At 42.6% G+C, this 20,052-nt stretch overlaps 1 protein-coding gene across 1 annotated transcript in view; it reads right to left on the reverse strand.

Annotated features, from left to right (window-relative positions):
* The window catches only part of LOC145406784 (metabotropic glutamate receptor 8-like), a 315,468-nt gene that overhangs the window by 128,176 nt on the left and 167,240 nt on the right, over positions 1-20,052 (reverse strand). The gene's annotated exons all lie outside the window — the stretch shown is intronic.

Genomic DNA, 20,052 nt, shown 5'->3' on the forward strand with positions numbered 1-20,052 from the left:
TACTGACTACTTTCTCTCTCTCTTCTAACTACTCTTACTTATCTACTTATCACTCCCACTCTTCTAGCTACTCCCACTCCTACACTTACTTTTTTTCTACTCATTCACTCACTCCCCTACTAATCACTCCACTCCCCTACTAATCACTCCACTCTCATCACTCAAATTCTTCTGCTAACTATTTTTACTCTCTAGAGCTCTCGCTCGCTACTTTCTGACTCTTGCTAACTGCTCTCACTCTCACTAACATCACTCTCATCATGCCACTTGCAATTCCTTAGTACTGTAATTTTCCTCCCACTCTCACACTCATACAAACAACCCTCGTTCTTTCTCACTCTCTCTCTCTCTCTCTCTCTCTCTCTCTCTCTCTCTCTCTCACTCTTTGCCACTCTCACACTCCCACTTCTCTCACTCCCCTTCAGAACTCACTGTGCTTGAACTCTCACATTTCCACCTGCTCTCTCTCTCCCACTCACTCCCCTTCACTTCTCTCACTCTCATTATCTCTAACCCACTCGTTCCTCTGTGTCCCCCTTCGTCACCTGTTCACCCTTCTCCTATTAATTTCTCGTCCGTTTCTCAATAGTTAACAGTAATTTAATTTTTCCATTCTTTTTTATATCTATTATTCATCAATTTGCCTGAACAATTTGCTGTGTTGGTTATATAGGGTATTTCTTTGATACGTTTTACTGAGTTCATTTTTTTTTAACAGCTTATTTACTTATTTTTTTTCAAGAGTTTGCGGTGAAAAGTGTCCTGTAGAAAAATTGTGTGATTTTGTTGTTCCTCTCCCCATCAGCATACATTTTTTTTTTTTTAATCAGCAGTTTTGAGATTTTTTGTTTCATAGCAACGGGGAACTATTTCATTTTTTCTCGACAAGTTACATGATTTTAGTTTTTTTTTTTTTTTTTGTCCTGTAATTTCGTTGTATCCTTTCTTGACAATTTGCAGTGATTTTATTTCTGTTTTTCTTATCAGTCTCCCTATACTTTTGTTATCTGTTGCTGGTATTCCTGTCCCCTGCCATCTAGCTCACCCGCTCGCTTTCATCGTTCTCACACCTGCATTCTGCATTTATGTATTCTTTGCAAATCCATCTCTCTCTCTCTCTCTCTCTCTCTCTCTCTCTCTCTCTCTCTCTCTCTCTCCCAATTTCCTTCACTCCATCACACACACACACACACACACACACACACACACACACACACACACACACACACACACTAATCACATAAGTATTACCACATCCCTGACCATTCCTTACTACTGTGTCCCTCTTTCCTCCTTCTTTACTTGCTCTCCCTCATCAAACTTTCCCTCCCTCTGTCTTCCCTTCATTCTCTTTTCCTTCTTTCCTCCTCCACCCACTCCCACCCACACGCACCGTAATAAGCTGACTATTGCTTACCTTCGGCCATTCCTTACTATTGTCTCTTCTCCACACTCTTGCTTTCGTTCCACCGTTCTCCCCCTCCCTGACTCTTCCTTACTTCCTCCTTTCCTTCCTCTTCCTCCTCCTCCTCCTCTTTCCTTTTCTCCTTATTACACCCCTCCTCCTCTTTCCTTTTCTCCTTATTACACCCCTCCTCCTCTTTCCTTTTCTCCTTATTACACCCCTCGTCCTCTTTCCTTTTCTCCTTATTACATCCCTCCTTCTCTTTCCCTTTTTCCTTACTACACCCCTCCTACCCCCACACACTTCCTCCCACAATGTTTTAACATGACAGCTGTTGCCTTATCTTCGACCATTCCTCACCGCTCTCTTCGTTACTTTAATATCTCTCCCTTCTTGCTTTTCGTTTTCTCCCTCTCTCCCTCCCTTTCCTTCCTACATCTTCATTCTCCTCTTTCCTTCTTCCCTCCTTCTCTCCCAACATCTTCATTCTCCTCTCTCCTCTCTCCCTCTTCCCTCCCCCTCCACCCACTCCACCCACACGCACTCTAATAAGATAACTATTGCCTCATCTCGACCATTCCTGCCAGTTTGTTTACCTCCTCGCCAGGCCCTCGTCCGCATCCCCGCATTCAGTCCTCCCAAACTCCGCGTTCTTGGCTTCGGATTGGGATGCTGCGGGATATTACTTTTTTTTCTTTCGTTCGTATGAGTAGGTTTGCTGTTATTATGCTGTTGTTGGATTTATGACTATTTTGTTGGTGGTAATGTTGTTGTTGTTTATATCGTTTTTGCCCTTATTGTTATTGTCCTTTTTGCTTTTCGCGGTTAATTTTCAGTTCAACTTTTTTTAGTATTTTATTTTAGTTTTTTCGCCTCCAAACGACTGCAGCCTTTAATATATCTTTATTGTTGGATCTGTTACTTATATTTTTACTTAATTAATTGCTTAATTTTATAGTGATTCGCAATATCATAGGTTGTGATTTAGCTGCACATATCTTTCAGGTCACTAACTCTCAAGGTAAGGCCAGCTCTAGGTAACAACTGACGTCATTTTGATATTTTTTTCTTCCTTGCCTAACCAGCAACCTTAGTTCTTCATTAATTAAGGCTTAAAATACGGTGACGCTTTTTTTTTTAATTTCTTTTGTTTATTTTTCTAAACCCTGGATCAATTTTTTCTGTTGAGGAAGAATTTCTCAGAGTAATGGTGTTAATGTGTTTTAGTCCCTTAATGTTTTTTTTTTTTAGTCCCTTAATGGTGTTTGTTTAGTCCCTTAATGGAGTTTGTTTAGTCCCTTAATGGTGTTTTCTTAGTTCCGTAATGGTGTTTGTTTAGTCCTTTAATGGTGTTTGTTTAGTTCCTTAATGGTGTTTGTTTAGTCCTTTAATGGTGTCTTAGTCCCTTAATGGTGTTTGTTTAGTCCCTTAATGGTGATTTTTTAGTCCCTTAATGGTGTTTTAGTCCTTTAATAGTGTTAAAATTTAGTCCTTTAATGGTGTTTGTTTAGTCCTTTAAAGGTGTCTTAGTCCCTTAATGGTGTTTGAATATAGTTCCTTAATCGTGTTTTAGTCCTTTAATTGTGTTTATTTAGTCCCTTAATGGTGCTTGTTTAGTCCCTTAATGGCGTTTGTTTAGTCCCTTAATGGTGTTTAAATATAGTTCCTTAATGGTGTTTTAGCCCTTTTTAATGGTGTTTGTTTAGTACTTTAATGGTGTTTGAGTAGAGTCCCTTAATAATGAATATAAAACTGAATAAAATCGCTCGATGGTGACAGAAGCGCATAGAGGCTTCGTGCTGAAATGGTCAACACGGATTTTTTTTTTTTTACCCTTCATTTTATTTTTTATTTTTAAGCGATATTTTCAGGCCCGTCGCTTAACTATAATCGATATTCTGTCTCTGTCTGCTTCCATCTACCTGTCTGTCTGTCTGTCTATTTATCTGTCTGCCTATCTTTGTATCTGTCTGCCTGTTCATCCATCCATCCATATAACTGCCCATCTATATCTGTCTTTTTTTTGTATGTGTCTATCCATCTGTCCATCTTTCCATCTATCTTGCTGTCTCTCTGTCTCTCTATCCATCTCAGTTCTACAAGCTAGTTTTCTCACTGACGTCATCTTCCTGGAAACAATCTCACTCATTCTCTCTCTCTCTCTCTCTCTCTCTCTCTCTCTCTCTCTCTCTGTTTATTTTTTTCCCTAACCCCTTCAGCCCGGAGATGTCATAATGATAATATTTTTGATATCACTAGAAAATTTTACTTAGATTCGAGGATTCGTTTGGAAGTTAAAAAAAAAAAAGACAAAAACATGAACCCCATTTGATACAAGAACCTTAATCTTTCTTCCCATTTTTTTTTTTTGTAGTTCCTTTTTCCTTTTATGTTATTTTTCTTTCCTGATTCGCATGTACTTTCTTCTTTCCTTACTTCTTCTTCCTCCTCCTCCTCCTCCATCCATCTATCCGCTGCCCACCTACCCACCCACCAACCCTTCCGTCTATCCATCCACCCATACACCCACATAAAGCCATCCACCCATCCATCCATTCATCCATCTGTCAATCTACGTATCCACCCACCCACCCATCCATTCATCCATGTGTCAATCTACGTATCCACCCACCCACCCATCCATCCATCCATCCATCCATCCATCCATCCATCCATCCATCCGTGCATCCTCCCACCTAACTACCCATCCATCCATCCATCCATCCTGCTTCCAATTAACTCTGTCCTCTGCCAGCCTCTAAACTCGACCCAAAAATATGCCCAAAGATTTTTTACAATTAACTTTTAGGCCTATTTTGAAATTTAATTATGTGGGTCTCTGTTACCTTTTTTTGACCATTTAAAATTGGAATTAGACTTTTTGAGTTTTTTGGTCCATTTTTAATTAGAATTAAAATTTTTGAGTTTTTTGTCCATTTAGAATTAGAATTAGACTGAGTTTTTTGGTCCACGTAGAATTAGAATTAGACTTTTTCAGTTTTTTGGGGTCCGTTTAGAATTAGAATTAGGCCTTTTTTTTTCTTTTACCTTTCGTTTACTTATCTCTTGTTGTTCATGTTCTGTGTTCTTTCTTGTAGTTTTCTTATCCCGAAATTCCTGTTTATGCTTGATTTATACTACGACCGGACGATTTTCCTCAGATTTTTTTTTTGGAGAATATCCTAGTAGTGAAGGGGTTTGGGAAGGCTATAGCTATTCCCCCCCCCCCCCCCCGTTCGAAAAATATATTCTTGGCGGAAAAAAATCGTCTGGAGATAGCGGGAAAGAAATATTAAAAGAAATCGTCGTAGTGAAAGGATTAGTTCTCATATTAACTGATTTTTTTTTTTTTAGTTACCTGTCACTTGTTTCAGGATTTTTCGTTTTTTGTCTTACCTTTAACTCAATCTTTTTTTTTTATTACTTTAGGTACACGACTTATATATATATATTGACTTATTATTATTATTATTATTATTATTATAATTATTATTATTAGAATTTCCCTTGTTATTTTCCAAGTCTATTTTATTTTTATTTAGCATCTTTCTTCTTCATTCTCCACCTCTTTCCCTCCCGTCCTTGCCTGCCTCCTATCATCATAATTCTTTCTCCATTGTTGCCTCCTTCTCTCCTTCCCTCCTTCTCTCCTTCACTCCTTCCCTCCCTCCTGTTAATTACCCCGTCCCCTCTCCCTCCATTTCTTTCCTCAATCTTTATGCATGTCCCTCTTGCCGGCAGTTTCCCTTCCTCCCTCTCTTCCTTCCTTCCTTCCTTCCCTCATTTACTTATTTCCTTCACTCCTTCATCAGTTTCCTTCATTCATTTGGTGGTTGCTTCGTTCGTGTATTGGTTTTTCTTTCATTCATTCTTTTATTAGTTTGTTTTGTTCTTTCGTCATTTCTTCCTTCGTGTGCTACCTCCCTTCCTTCATTATGGTACTCCTTCCCCCCTTCATTCATTCATTCCTTCATTCATGCCATGCTTTCCTTCGTTCGTTCGTTCCTTGCTTGCCTCGTTCGTTTTTCTTTCCTTCCATCACTCATTCGTTTTATTCATTCCTTCATTCATCCATTCATTTTAACATATATTTGTGCGTTCATTCCTTCTATCCATAGTTTGTTTCGTAATTCTTTCATTCATTCGTTCACCATTTCCATTTTTCCTTCCTTCCTTCCTTCATTCATTCTTACCGTTCCTCTTTCCTTACTTCTTTCCCTCCTTCCTTCATTCATTCATTCGTACCTTTCCTCCTTCCTCCCTTCCTTCCTTCCTTCCATCTTTCACTCATTCATTGATTGCTTGATTCATTCATTCATTCTTACGTTTCTTCCTTCTTTCCTCCTTTCTTTTATTCAATCTCTTTGCTGCTTCTCTCGCCTTTCCTCCCTTCCGTGCTTGCTTGCTTGCTTCTTTCCTTCCTTCCTTCCTTCCTCAGTTCCTCCTTCCTTCATTCATTCCTTCTCTTTGCTGCTTCTCTTGTTTCTCTGCTTCCTAGTGATTGTGTCCGGCTTTGTCAGTCATTTCCTCTTCCTTTTACTTCTCATCCTTTATTTATGTCCTCATTTCTCCATCCTTATTCTTCACTCCTCCTTCCTCCCTCTTCACTTCCTTTTCCTCCTTTTTCTCTCCTTGTTTTTCCTAATTTCTTCCCGTCTCTCACATGTCTGTTTTTCCCTTTTTTCCTTCCTTCCCTCTCTCTCTTTTTCTGTTCCTTTTATTTTAATTTTTTTGATTATTTATTCATGTTTATTTACTAGCTTGACATTTATTATTCCCCTCTTGACTTCCCTCCTTCCCTTCTCTCTCTCTCTCTCTCTCTCTCTCTCTCTCTCTCTCTCTCTCTCTCTCCTTCTGTTCCTGCAGCCTTATCCCTCCTTCTTCCTCCCGTCATCCTTCTTTCTCCTTCAGTTTCTCTTTAACTTCTTTTCTCTCCTGTCTTCCTCCCCTTTCCTTTTCCTTCCATCCTTCCCCTCTCCCTCCCGCTCCACCAGTCTCTCCTTATCTCCCTCCTCCTCCTCCTCCTCCTCCTCCTCATACTCATACTCCTCCTCCTCCTCCTCCTCCTCCTCTCATTCCCCCTCCATCTTTTTTCCTCTTCCCTCTTCTCCTTCCTTCCTTCCCTGCATCCTCCTCTCTAGACCCTTCTTTCCTCCTCCTCCTCTCCTTGCCTTATTTCCTTCTTCCCTCCTCCAACCTACATCTTTTTTCCTCCCCTCCCTGCCTCCTCCCTTCCTCCATGCTGCACCCTTTTTATCCTCCTGTCTCTGCCTCCTTCGCCCTTCCCTTCCTCCTACTTCCAACATCCTTTTTTCATCCTCTCCCTGCCTTCTTCTCCTTCCTTCCCTCCCTTCGTCCCTTTTCCCCTCTTCTCCCTGTCTTCTTCTCCCTCCATCTCTCCTACTTCCTACATCCTTTTTTCCTCCTCTCCCTGTTTTCCCTCCTTGCTTCCTACTTCCTACATTCTTTTTCCTTCGCTCCCTGCCTTCGTCCGTCCCTCCTCCCGTTCCTGCGCCCATATTTCACTGCCTTCCTTCCTGCTTATTGCTTCTCCCTCTTCCTTCCTCCCTTACTTCCTGCATGAAAACCCTGAGTCTTCCCTCCTTTCTTCTCTCCTCCATCCAGGCTTCCTTCCTCGTCTGTCCTTCCCTATTCCTTCATACTTAGTTCTGTTTTCTCCTGTCCCCTTTCTTATTTATATTCTCACTCCTTCTGTCTTCATTTTCCTTTGCTTCCCCTTTCCTAATTTTCCTCCTCTATCTCCTTTCCTTCATCTGTGCTTTTTATCCCCTGTCTTTCCTATTGCTTTCTTCTTTCTCTCTCTTCTTTCTCCTTCTCATTATTCTCTCGTCTTCTTCTCGTCTCCTCTTTTTCCATCCATTCGGTATCCATGCTTCCTCTGATACTACTTCTCCTTCCATTCCTTCACTTTTCGTTCATTCTTTCATATCATTTCGTTCACACTTTCCCTCCTTTTTATTGCAGTATTTTCTCCATTTTCCATTTTTTTTTTTTGTCTATCCATATCGTCTTTTCTTTATGTTTCTTTCATTCCATTTCTTCCTCCCATATTAAATCCATTCGTTTCATTATTATTATTATTTTTTTTTTGCATAATTCTTTTGCCTCGTTTCTATCTTCTCGTTTCAGTGGGAAAAAGGCGATGATGATAATGTTGGGAACGGTGCATGATGATGATGATGATGATGATAATGATGATGAGGAGGAGGATGATAAGGGTGTATGATGATGATGATGATGATAATGATGGTGATGATGATGATGATGATAACCGTGTATTATGATGATGATGATGAAGATGATGATGATGGTACCGGTGTATTAGGATGATGATGATAATTATTTGTCTTCGTCTATTCTTCCCTTAATTATTTCTTTACATTTTCTTACTTAAAACTTTCTTCCGCTTCTTCTCCTCCTCGCTCTTTTTACATACTTTAAACGCATTCTTAGTATTCGGCGCCCACCCATTCAGTTACTCTCTCTCTCTCTCTCTCTCTCTCTCTCTCTCTCTCTCTCTCTCTCTCTCTCTCTCTCTCTCTCTTATTCCTTTCATATTGTCAGTTCTCGATATATTGCAATGTCCTTAACGCAAAGATTTGGCCTTTTCCTCTTTCTTTTCTGATTTTCCTCTCTTTCCTTTATTTTATGCCGACTTTAAGACTCCATTTCTTTGTTCCAATTCTTCTCTGACTCTTCCCTCTCTTGTGTTCTTTTCTTCCATTTTCTCATCCTTCTTTTGCATTTTCATTTCCTCTCTATCTTTCTTTCCTCCCCATCCCTCTCCATCCAATTCTTTCTCCCGTCTTTCCTTACCTTATTCGTTTCTTTTTCCCTTCTCTCCTTTCCTCCTTTCCTTGTGTCCTTACTTTAATTATTCTTTTCTTTTTCTTTCCCTTTCTGTTCGCCTTCCTTCTTTCTTATCTTTATATTCTCTTTATCTCCCTGTCATGTGTTTCTCCATGTACTCCTCTCTCCCTGCTTTCCTTCCCTCTCTCCCTTCTCCCCTCCCTTCTACAGTTTCCTTTTCCATCCCTTCTTCCTTCCCTTTCATCCCTCATTCCTCGATTCACTCATGCAGCATTTTATCCCACTCCCTTTCTTTCTCCTTTCCTTCTTTCGTTCATTCATTCGTTCATTCTTATTCATCCAGTCCAAATTGTTTCCTGTAACTGTCCCTTCAATCTTCCTTCTCTCTCTTCCTTCCTTCCTTCTCTCTCTCCTTCCTTCCCCTCCTTTCTTTGTTCCTTCTTTCGTTCATTCATTCGTTCATTCTTTTTCTTCCTGTCCCAGTCGTTTCCTGTATCCATCCCTCCAATTTTCCTTCTCTCCCTCCTTCCTTCCTTCCTTCCTTCCTTCCCTCCCTCCGCAAGCGGGGGCGAAACGAGATTGCCAATGAAAATATTATCCATAAATTCTTGCATGTAGGAAGGGAGGGCAAGAGATCTCAGGCTTCCCCCGCTTACACCCTCACTCGTCACATCCTCATTCGTCACATCCTCTCCGGTCACTTCCTCACTAGTCACTTCTTCATTCGTCACTTCCTAATTTGTCACTTTCTCATTTGTCACATCCTCACTGATCACTTCCTTATTCGTCACTTCCTCACTGGTCACTTCCTCACTCGTCACTTTCTCATTCGTCATCATTCGTCACTTCGTCACTCGTCAAATCTTCATTCGTCACTCGCCACTACTTGTTTTTCCGTCTTTATTCGTCATTCGTCCATCAACTGTTCTGTTTTTGGTTCATTCTTTCCCTATTTTTCGTCCCTTACTTGTCATCTTCTCATCCTGCGTTGCCTACTGTATTTTTCTCGTCCTTTTTTCGTTTTCGTCCTCCTCATTCGTCACTAGTTTCCTGTTGTTCGTCTTGTACGTCACTGTTTTCGTCCCTCATTCATCCATTCCATCCTGATATTCGTTACTCTGCCCTTTCCTTCCCTGTTTTCGTCCCAAATTCGTCCATTCCTCCTCTGTTTTCATCTCTAATTCGTCTATTCCTTCGCTATTTTCGTCCCTTATTCGTCCATTCCTTCCCTGTTTTCGGCCCGAAATCATCTATTCCTTCCCTGTTTTCGTCCCTCATTCGTCCATTCCTCCTCTGTTTTCGTCGCACATTCGTCCATTCCTTCCCTATTTTCGTCCCTCATTTGTTCATTTCTTACGTATTATCCCTGCTTTCGTCGCCATTATTCGTCACTCGTCGCTCATCCTCGTCACCACCCGTTATTCGTCTTTTTCTTGCATGTAGGAAGTGATGTCTCTTAGGATTTCTCAACTCCTCTTCCATTGCGATTTATTTTCCTCTTTACTCCTTAAAACGATCCAAATAATATGAGAGAGGAAGTTAAGGTGTAATAAGCAGAATAAGTCGCTAAGGAAAATGCGCTACGGAGCCTCCTAAGTCACCTAGGATCTTGTACCCACCGTCAAGCCAGTAAGAAAAGACAAGGGAAGGAAGAACCAAAGAAAATGGGAATAATGAAATATTTAAGTCAGTCGATAGAAGAAAAAGAAGAAAGAGAGAGAGAGAGAGAGAGAGAGAGAGCTACGCCCGGTTGCCTGTAAAAGATGTTGCCCTTTCTCAGTTGCATGCGTTTGTGTGTGTATGTGTGTGTGTGTGTGTGTATGTGTGTGTGTGTGTGTGTGTGTGTGTGTGTGTGTGAGAGAGAGAGAGAGAGAGAGAGAGAGAGAGAGAGAGAGAGCGCATGTGCTTTTGTGAATCCCTTTGTGAATGTCAGTGAACATGCTCATAATTGTGTGTGTGTGTGTGTGTGTGTGTGTGTGTGTGTGTGTGTGTGTGTGTTATTGTCTATCAATGTGGCTTTGTGTGTACTTTTTTGTGTACGAACTTGTATGCATACAGTATATGTGTATGTATACGTGTGCATGCGAAAGCCTTTGTATGTGACTATCCATTTCCCTATCTGTGTGCCTGTGTGTGTCTTTGCTGTGTGTGTGCGTGTCTGTGTGCGTGTGTGCGTGTGCGTGGACCACTCTCCCAGCTTGCTCTGACTTGGCTAAAAGTATGGCGAGTGTGTGCCTCTGTGTTCCTATTCCCTGTGTGTGTGTGTGTGTGTGTGTGGGTGGATGGAGGTGGGGGGTGTATGCAATTAAAACAGGCCTGATTTCACCAATGTATTTTTGTTGTGTCCGTGATTGCTTATATATTTGTGTGTGTGTGTGTGTGTGTGTGTGTGTGTGTGTGTGTGTGTGTGTGTGTGTGTGTGTGCGTGCGTGCGTGCGTGCGTGCGTGCGTGCGTGCGCGCGTGCGTGCGCGCGCGCGCTTTTTGACTGCAATGTTTTTTTATTTCTTTTTCATGTTCTCTCCATTTCTATTATCCTGTTTATTATTTATGTCTGTTTTCGTTACCTTTATGCCCGTGTGACCTTTATCCCTGCTTCTGCCTTTCTGCCTCCCTACCTTTCTCTCTCTCTGTCTGCCTCTGTGTCTGCTTCTTTACTCTTGTGACTCTCTCTCTACTCTCTTGGCTGCCTCCATGTCTGCTTCTTTGCTTGTCTCTTTGCCTTTGTGCTTACCACTCTGGCCTTGTGTCTGCTTCCTTACTCTTGTGTCTGCTTTGTGCCTGCAACTGCCTCTCTGCTTGCGTCTCTGCCATTGAGTCAACGTTTTTACCTTCCTCCTTGCCTTTGTGCCTGGTTCTGCCTTTTGCCTGCCTCTTTGCTCCATTCCTTTCCTGTGTACCTACCTCTCTGCCTTTTTTCTGCCTGCTCGCGTGGTCATAGCTCAGAGGGAGGCAGGGAGAGGAGGTAGGGAGGGAGGTAGGGAGGTTGGGAAGGAGGTAGAGTGGAGGGAGGAAGGGAGGCGAAGTTTTGGGACGTGAGGGGAAAGTGGGAATGGCGAGATGACTAAAATCTTTTATCTTTACCAACCACACCTTAAGGCGCCTTACCTCACCTCTCGCACACGCCCTCTCCCTTCCCCTCTCACATGCCCTCCTCCTCTTCCCTCTCCTCAACTCTTTCTCTGCCCCCCCATTCTCCTCTTCTCTTCCCCACGCCGTATCATTCCTCCCTCTCTTCTCCCCGCTGTCATTTCTCCCTCTGCCTGCCTTCCTTTTTCCTCTCTCCCAAACCTTTCCTCTCCCAAACTTCTTCACTAGCCTCTACTTTTTTACTCCTCTCTTTTTTCTACCTCTCCCTGTCCCTTCTTCCTCTCCCTGCCCCTTCTCCTTCTCCCTGCCTCTCCTTCCCCTCCCTCCCTGCCGTCTGCTGGCTCCCCTTTACCTTTTACTCTGCCCCCTCTTTATTCATGGTGACTGTCATTGTGTTTATTACTGTAGATGGGGATGTACTTTCTCTTGGTTTATAGTTCTCTCTCTCTCTCTCTCTCTCTCTCTCTCTCTCTCTCTCTCTCCCTCCCTCCCTCCCTCCCTCCCTCCCTCCCTCCCCCCCTCCCTCCCTCCCTCCCTCCCTCCCTCTCTCTCTCTCTCTCTCTCTCTCTCTCTCTCTAATATTTTACCTGTCTTTCATTAACCTACCAAAACGATTAATCATTCACAGGTGTCAGTCTGCAGGTAATTAAAATCACATGCTCTTATCCACATTAATAAATAAATGGATTACTATATTGTCAAGGTTAATATCAATTTATTTTCACATATTACATCATAGTCTTCATTTTATTTAAGTCTTACACATATTGCTATATTGATTCAGCCTTTATGCATATTATTTCGCTGTCAGTAATAAGGTAGACTCAGGGGTGAATGAGTCTTTCTGAGTCTTGTCTTACTGGGTGAAAGAAGAAGGAAATGAGTCTCTCTTCATTCAGTCTTCCCTCTTTATGCCTGTCATGGTCGGAGCAACTCTACTGCAGTCTTCCCTCTTTATGCCTGTCATGGTCGGAGCAACTCTACTGTAGTATCTTATTCCCGCTAACGATAGATGATTTTATTCCGCTGTAAGTCATAGGAGAGAGAGAGAGAGAGAGAGAGAGAGAGAGAGAATTAATGCAGTCGCCATTAACTTTCCCACGTTCAGAAAATTCGAATACTTTCAGGTAACGCCACACTATTTCATTTAGCAGAGCGTGAGTCACAGGTGCGAGGGAGTGTTATCATCGCCACCATTAACCCACTCATATTAGGAACAGCTCTAGTAATTCCAGTTAACACCAGATTTATTTTTTTCAACAAAAAGTGAGTCATAGGTGCCTGAGAATGACGAAAGAGTGAGTGAGTTAGGGGGCCAAGTGATGATGGCGGAAAAGCAAATGTGACAACAGCCTCTGAACTCTCGTGTCTCCCTTCCCCCCTCCCAGTCCCCTTACTACCATCCCCATACCCCACCCCCATCCCATACCCCTATCTTCTGTCAGTACCCCCCCAACCAACCCTCACTCACTGCCACTAAATACAGGATAGGTTATACATTACGCATCCAAATTCATTCTCTCAGCACCTCTTCACATCCCCTACTCTCCTCCTCGTCTCCTTCTCCCTCTTGCCCTCTTCAATATTTTTTTCCTGTCTCCCTCTCCACTCCCCTTCACATTCTCCACCCTTTTCCATCCCCTTCTCTCTTCATTTTCTTTCCACTCATCACGTTCTGTCCCTGTACTCATCCCTACTTCCTTCATCCTCCTGCTCTTCCCCCACCTCATATCTCCTCCTCTCCTCACAGTCTCTTTCTAATTATTCTGTCTCTTCTTCATTTGCCTCCCTTCCTACTCACGTACTCTTCATGTCCTCCCCTACACTCCACACATCTCAGCTTTCTTCTCATGCTCCTCTTCAATCTCTACCCTCCTGTATTCCCTCTCACACTCCTTCTCATCCCCTTCCCAGTCATTCTCCCTCAACTACCCCTTCTCTCTCCCTTCCCTGCCCCCCTCCAACCCCCTCTTATAAGTCGTGGACAGTGTTTTTAAGTCTCTAAGATATTTTGCCCACGACCTCCCACTCCCACAGTTCTGCCCACATATCTGCATATTTATATTTTCGTGAAACTTCCCTCCTGTTATAGTTTTTTATACAGTATGGCCCAGTTTTTCCTTTTTGTTACTTTCTCTTGTAAATGGTTGCTCTTTTGTTTACACGAATAATGAGCGTGTGTGTGTGTGTGTGTGTGTGTGTGTGTGTGTGTGTGTGTGTGTGTGTGTGTGTGTGTGTGTGTGTGTTGGGTCTTTTCCTTTGGCAATGAAGTTGGTGTTTTAGTGGTGGGTTGGTGGGACTGTGTGTGTGTGTGTGTGTGTGTGTGTGTGTGTCTGTGTGTGTGGTTATTTCTTATATTGTACTGTCATTTTTTCCAAACCAGAACGTGATTTAGAGAAATGAGTAACGGTTATAGAAATTCTCTCTCTCTCTCTCTCTCTCTCTCTCAACATCATCATCATCATTATATCATACATATCCAATACTCTTGTTAATACTGATATCACAACATATTTCTCATGTTATGTTACTGAGTACGAACAAGATAGAAGGAAGACAAGAGACAGACTTATAGCCCTTTGTTCTATCACTGCCAGCTTCATCAATCTTGCAAAGTTGGGACACTCAATGGACAAAACTGTTGCAAAGTTAAAAATGAAAGCCTTGGACATGGATACCAGCGTCTTAGGGATGAAAACAAGACGAATGACGCTATTTTGACTCTGCCCAGATGTATTGGTGGTGGTTCTCGATTGGGCCTTCTTTTCTTTTTTTTTTTTTTTTTGGCCCATGGTGCTCGGGAGGGACGCCTTCGTGTGGTGGCACCGATATAACCGAGCTGCCCCGCTACCTAGTTATGCAGTCTTTCCTCTTACTCTTCCACCCAGTCCCTCAAAAGGAGGATGGTGGACTGCAGGAGAAGGACAAATTAAGCCTGCAGTCCACCTAGTTCACGTTGAATTTAGCCCGGGGTTTTAGCTACTACTTCTACTACTACTACTACTACTACTACTACTACCACAACAACTACTACTACTGCTGCTACTACAGCTACTACTACAACTACTACTAAACAGCCACAATACAAAAAAAAGTAGGTCAGAGATAGGGTCGTTTTTATGTGGCATGGGAGGCTTCGCAGTACTTGTGTTTTAGCGATTTATTCTGCATATTACACCTCATTAACCTCGCGTGTGTTATTGATGCAAACTGTGTGGATATTAAAGCCCTATACATAACCTACAGAAAAATATTAGGGGCGTAATATGCTAAACAAATCGCTAAGGACGAGGTGTTAGGGAGCTTGTAATGGTACCGACAAGACGATCCGGAACGAGAGGAGGTAATTACAGTGATGAGGTTAAATTGACGTAGGGAGAAAAGATCACGGGGTCAGCTATAAGGCTCCTATGACCTACTCCCAGCTGAATAAAATCGTCTGGTGTCAGCTGGAATAAAGGAAGGAAAAGGGAGGCCGATAAAAATAATACAGGAAAAGATAAAGGAAGAGACAGGAAATGAACGGCGTAAATGAGAAGAGGTAATGAAGGAAGTGAGAATAGTAATGCAGTGCCAGAAAAGGAAATGAAAAAGCAGGCGGGAAAAAGGTCACATATAAAAGAGAGAAAAAAAGAATATAAAAAATACCGCGTGAAAAAGGAAAATAGTGAAAATGATGAATGTAAGTATTAAAATGCCGTGTGTCATGCAGTTGTTCGTAAAAGATAATGAAAAAATAACACTGCATTATTTTACATTTTATGCAAATCCGTGGTGAAAGAAAGTAAAAATGAACAGTAAAAACAGATTCAGTAAAAAAAGCCACGTGCCTTCTTTTCTATCACTAAAAAAAAAGAGAGAGAAACATAAAAAAAAAAAGGAGGCCAAAAAAAAGCCACCTGCCTAAAAAAAGAGAAAAAAACACACAAAAATAAGTAACAAAAACAGAACAAATAAATAGAGCCACGTGTTCGTTTTCTTTAACCAAAAAGAACATGGGAAAAACAAAGCATCTTCGCTGTCCATAGGTAACCTTTAAAACTTCGATGGAACAACAGATGAAAAGAAAAAAAAGAGTCATATTGATTTAAGTATCGTGTGCCCCTCCTTCATTTTTAATAGATAGTAAAAATCAAAGAAAAATATGTACCCAAGACATTATTTATACTTACATGTCAAAATTCTCACCGCGAAAATGAGGAGAGATGAATAGGATGATGGAAATGAAAAGGAAATGTATAAATAGATAAATGAATAAATAAATGACTTGTTTTCCAAGGCAAGCTAAAATTGACTGGATATTCGTCATTTTTTTAAATTTTCTCTCTCATACAGTCCTTATTAGGAAAAACGATGTGGGTGATGATGATGATGATAAAGGTGGTGGTGGTTGTGGTGGTGGTGAGGATGATGATGCCGATGATGATGATGATGATGATAAAGGTCCTGGTGGTGGTGAGGACGATGATGGCGATGGTGGTAATAATGATGATGATAAAGGTGGTGATGGTGGTGGTGGTGAGGACGATGATGGCGATGATGATGATGATTATGATGATGATGATGGTGATGGTGTAAAGCAAAACAACAACAGTGGTACCACAACACAACCCGTACTTAACCTGCGAAGTTCCCAGTCTTCTTCCGGATTCGAAAAACGTCAGTGTATAATGTAATGAAAATGAAGAACATACGGTACAATCGACTTTTTTCATCCAGCTTGCAATATTTCACACACCTCACTGCATCGCCCGAAATTGTAGAACTTTTTCTTTATGAGGGGGGAAAGGGAAAAAGGTGGAAATGAGAGGAAAAAGATTGAGGAAGAAGAGAGGTGTATGAGAAGTGAAGGAGGAGAGGATGGGGAAGGGGAAGTGGGAGAATGGGAGACGGGAGGGGAGAGGAAGAATGGAGGGGGGGGGGATATGAGAGAAGAAGGAGTGAAGAAAGACGGGAGGAAAGAGCAAAATGGAGAAGGAAGAGAGGAATGTGATAATCGTAAGAGAAGTGAGGACGAAACTTGAGATGGTTTGGGGAGAGGGGTGAGATTGGAGGAGAGGGGTGAGGAGAGGGGAGAGAGAAACAAGGGCAAGGCAAAGGGGTGAGGAAACAACAGGGTGAGGGGGTGAGGGGAGATGGAGAGAGGTGAGGGTACCACAAGGGGAAATGGTGAAGAGGGGAGAGGGGAGAAGATGCAACAGGTAGAGAGGGGGGAGGGAGGGAGGAAGGGAGAGAGTGAGAGGCACAAAGGAGAGAAAGTAGAGAGAGGAGAGGGGCATAGGTGAAAGAAATGAGAGGAGAAGGGAGATGAGGCAGTTCCGAGAGGGACGAGGAGATGGGGAGAGGGATTGAGGAGACAAGAAGGGAAGAAAAGGGAGTGGGGAGAAGACAGGGATGAATGGAAGGGAGAAGAAAATGAAGGGGATATTGAATGCAACAGGGAAAGAGGCGTGAGAAGAAAGGGAGAGAATTGAATTGGGAGTTAGAGAGAGAGAGAGAGAGAGAGAGAGAGAGAGAGAGGCAGGACAAATCAAGCCTTGGAGCGCCTAACTTTCGCCTTTACCCTCTATTTCCCCACTCACACCCCACTCGACAACCACAGACACCGGGAAATGAAAATTCTCTCTCTCTCTCTCTCTCTCTCTCTATCTCTTCATACGTTGCCTGACTCCGCATCCCGTGAGGTGTGGCTTCGACAAAAGGACTTCCAGGCATATCTGTCCCTACTCATAAAAGACCCCCCTATTACCACAAGTTCCACCTTCTTCTCGGTCCTCCTCTCCTTCTCCTTCCAATCATCTTCTCACACTCGTCTCAAGAAATCACAAGCTGTTTGCCTATTTTAGCTTAAGCCTTCCCCCTCACAGGATTCGGCGTCAGGCTATAGATTAAGGGAGGAAGGTAGTTGTGTTCGAGCTGCCAAAAGTTTGTGTAGGCACATCAGGGGGGAACTTCGCCTACTGTGTATTTAGTTGGGTGTTGTGGGTGTACCTCTCTCTCTCTCTCTCTCTCTCTCTCTCTCTCTCTCTCTCTCTCTCCATTGATTTACCTCTGTGTCTTTATATCTTTGTGGATTTCGGTATTTCTCTGTCTTTGTGTCTGTATTTCTGTCTGTCTCTGTCTGTACCCACTAACTTAACCTCTGTGTCTGTCGGTCTGTGTCTGTCTTTCCCCATCTCTCTCTCTTTAGTTCTGTCAGCCCGTCTGTCTGTCTTTGCCCCCCCATTCAACCTTTGTACCTGTCTGTCTGCCCTTCTCTGTCTATCTCTGTCTCTCATGTATTTCTATCAATCCATCCATCTGTCTTTCTCGGGTAGTTAACATCTTTGTCTGTCTGTTTTTCCCACAATTTTAATTAGTATTCGTCCAGAAGTTTACATATAAATTGTATTAATATATTACTTGCCATAAAAGTCTACAGTAATATCGTGGGTAAAAGAAAGCGAAGTTCACCTATGTCTCCCAAGGTGAGATCGAGGTTACGGCTGTCTGTCTCTCTGTCTGTCTCTTTAGCTATCTCTCTGTCGGTCCCTGTACTGGATAAGATGAGGGGATGGGTGGAAGGAGAGTAAGAGGGAGGAAGATCGGAGAGGGAATGAGGAAGAGAGTCAGGATGAGAAGAAAAGGAAAGGAGATGAAGGTGAAATAAGATGATGAACATGAGGATAGAGGTGGTACAAAAATGACCAAAAATAGAGGAAAGATGAGTAGGAAAGTTTGAGAAGGAGACAAATCAACAGAAAGCAAGTACGGAACGAAGAAGGGGGAGAAGGAGAAGGAAGGGTAATAAAAACGAGCAAATGAGAGAGTAAGGAATGATGAAAAGGGAAGAGAAGAATAAAAGAAGGGAGAGAGGAAGGAAGAAAGGATGAAACGGGGAGCGAGAAGAGAGAAGAGCGTAAGAGGAAAGAACTGTGGAGGAGGAATGAGTAAAGAGGGGAAGAAAAGACGGAGGCAAGAAGTGTACCATGAGACGGAAGACAAATGAGAAGAAAGACTAAAATAAAAGAGGAATAAAGGAAAGGAAAGATTACTTTCAAAGGAGGGGGGAGCTCAAAGAGAAAGAAGTAAGAGAATTAGGGATGGACGCAATAGGAGCGAAATGAAAGATGAGCAGTGAGAGATGGAACTGGAAGAGAAAGGAGAGAAGAGAGTGGGAAAGGGGGAGGGGAGAAAAAGAGAAAGGTAAGGGGAAGGAGGAAAGGTAAGAAGTAAGGCAGAAGAGGGGTAGTAGGAGAGAGCGAGAGGAGAATGAAGAGAGAAGGAAAGAGAAAAGAGTGACAGGAAGGACAGAGGGAGAAAGTTAAGACAAGAGAGAAAAATGAAAGGAAAAAAAAGAGAGCGAGGAGGAGGGGGAAATATGAAGTAACAGGAAGAGGGGAGGGAGAAAGGGGATGAGAGAAAAGAGTAAGAGTAAGGAAGGAGGGGAGGAGGAAAAGATTAAGAGGAAGGAGGGGAAGAGGGAGAAATTTAAGAGGAAGGAGGGGAGGAGAGAAAAGAGTTAGAGCAAGGAAGGAGGGGAAGAAGGAAAAATTTAAGAGGAAGGAGGGGAGGAGAAAAACGTAGGAGGAAGGAGGAGAGGAAAAGGGAGGGGAGAAAACTGGAGGGGGAGAGAGAGAGAGAGTAGGAGGGAAATGTTAGGCCAGGTCACAGCAGAACGCTCTCCCCTCCCTTCTTCCTTCCCCCACCCCTTCTCCCTCCCTCCACTCGTTCTCCCTCTTCTGGCATCTCCGCCCTTAAAGTTGACTCCCTCTGACTCCTGTTCGTTTCTGTGACTCACCCTCCGACTCAGCACAATATTGTAACTCTCGATGACTCACGAATACTAATACGTAACTATAAATTCAGAGGCAGGTGAGTATTCAGGTGATTGCGTAGTAATGAAAGATATTTACAGGTAGTCATGCATAATTTTAAAGTTGTATCTTGTTAGGTGGAAATAAGTGTGATGATGGTGATGATGATGATGGTGATGATGATGATGATGATGATGATGATGATGATGATGGTGATAATGGTGATGATGATGATGGTGATAATGGTGATGATGATGATGGTGATGATGATGGTGATGATGATAATGATGGTGATGATGATAATGATGATGATGATGATAAGTAATATAAAAATAAACTGCCTTTTCCACCACACGTAATCATAAATTCGGCTTGCCTTAATATTGGAGAGAGAGAGAGAGAGAGAGAGAGAGAGAGAGAGAGAGAGAGAGAGAGAGAGAGAGAGAGAGACCAATAGATCTCATACTTCCCTTTGTGATCGGGTAACTAACTGGTAATGACCTTTAATCAGCCTAAATGACCCCTGATGACCCAGGATGACCTAAAGTGACCTAATTAAGCTGCCTTCTAATGGCCCCCTGTGCTTCTTCGTAATGACCCCCTCCCACCTGGCCATTGTCTTGAGTTCAGTGACCCCCAGACAGTTACTTGAGAGAGAGAGAGAGAGAGAGAGAGAGAGAGAGAGAGAGAGAGAGAGAGAGAGAGAGAGCATAATGTCTTCCGGTGCCTAAGTGTTTTATCGACACTTTATGCATATCGTCCAAACAAATTGCCTCCCTGACCTCGATCGCCCCCAGTAATCACCTAATAGCCCTTCCTAAATTATAATGATCCCTTGTAACCTCTGATGACCGGGTACAGGAGCCAGTTAGTCAGTGATAGCCCCCTATAACCTCTAAATACCCTCCCTAATCACTTACATAATAAATAAA

Source organism: Coenobita brevimanus, chromosome 71 (genome assembly GCF_032717465.1).
Source record: "Coenobita brevimanus isolate Jiangsu-jjx chromosome 71, ASM3271746v2, whole genome shotgun sequence".
In the NCBI taxonomy this organism is placed as follows: domain Eukaryota; kingdom Metazoa; phylum Arthropoda; class Malacostraca; order Decapoda; family Coenobitidae; genus Coenobita; species Coenobita brevimanus.